The sequence below is a fragment of the Mus musculus genome, chromosome 2, assembly GCF_000001635.26.
Source record: "Mus musculus strain C57BL/6J chromosome 2, GRCm38.p6 C57BL/6J".
Classification (NCBI taxonomy): domain Eukaryota; kingdom Metazoa; phylum Chordata; class Mammalia; order Rodentia; family Muridae; genus Mus; species Mus musculus.
The window spans coordinates 111,824,333-111,825,670 of record NC_000068.7 but is presented as its reverse complement, the minus strand read 5'-3'; the positions used below and the strand labels follow the sequence as shown (position 1 = coordinate 111,825,670).

Genomic DNA, 1,338 nt, shown 5'->3' with positions numbered 1-1,338 from the left:
TCCTTGTACAAAGCTCAAGTCCAAGTGGATCAAGGACCTCCATATAAAACCAGATACATTGAAACTAATAGAAAAGAAAGTGGGGAATAGCCTTGAGCACATGGGCACAGGGGAGAATTTCCTGAACAGAACACCAATAGCTTATGCTCTAAGATCAAGAATTGACAAATGAGACCCCATAAAATTGCAAAGCTTCTGTAAGACAAAGAACACTGTCAATAGGACAAAACAGCAACCACCAGATTGGGAAAAGATCTTTACCAATCCTACATCTGATAAAGGGCTAATATCCAATATATACAAGGAACTCAACAAGTTAGATTCCTGATCACCTAGCCTGTGTAGACTTTTTTTTCTGGGAATGTAAGACTACTAATCATTTAGTTGTTCATAGGTCAGAACAAAGAGCATAGACATGCCCTCTCTTCTCTCTGCCATCTACTGACACACATGTGGCACGTCAGCCACATCTGCAATGTCTCTTGATACAGAACTCTTTTTTTTTTAAATTGGGTATTTATTTCATTTACATTTCCAATGCTATCCCAAAAGTCCCCCATACCCTCCCCCACCCACTCCCCCACCCACCCACCCACTCCCACCTCTTGGCCCTGGCGTTTCCCTGTACTGAGGTATATAAAGTCTGTATGAACAATGGGCCTCTCTTTCCACTGATGGCCGACTAGGCCATCTTCTGATACATATGCAGCTAGAGACATGAGCTCTGGTGTGTGTGTGGGGGGTACTGGTTAGTTCATATTGTTGTTCTACAGATCCCCCCAGCTCCCTGGGTACTTTGTAGATTTTGTTTGTTTGTTTTCAAGTCTTTTAGTCTTTTTACATCATCATCATCATCATCATCATCATCATCATCATCATCATCATCATCCAATGATGTTTTTTTCTTATAGAGTTTATCTCTATAATGGATTACATTAATGGATTTTTGTATATTGAACCAAACTTGCACCCCTGGGATGAAGCCTACTTGATCATAGTGATGGTTTTGATGTGTTCTTGAATTCGGTTTGCAAGAATTTTATTGAGTATTTTTGTATTGATATTCATAAGTAAGATTAGTCTGAAGTTGTCGTTTTTAGATGGGTCCTTGTGTGCTTTAGGTATCAGAGTAATTGTGACTTTATAGAATGAATTAGGTAGTGTTCTTTCCATTTTTTTTTTTTTTTTGTTTTTTTTTTTTTTTTTTTTTTTTGAGACAGGGTTTCTCTGTATAGCCCTGGCTGTCCTGGATCTCACTTTGTAGACCAGGCTGGCCTTGAACTCAGAAATCTGCCTGCCTCTGCCTCCCAAGTGCTGGGATTAAAGGTGTGCACCACC

The 1,338-nt window shown here is 39.7% G+C and overlaps 1 non-coding gene across 1 annotated transcript; it reads right to left on the bottom strand.

Annotated features, from left to right (window-relative positions):
- Positions 1 to 360: 360 nt before the first annotated feature.
- Gm26421 lies at positions 361 to 492 on the bottom strand. The gene has a single exon (XR_003954218.1). It is a non-coding gene; the product is annotated as a small nucleolar RNA SNORA17 (small nucleolar RNA).
- Between the last annotated feature and the right edge of the window lie 846 nt (positions 493 to 1,338).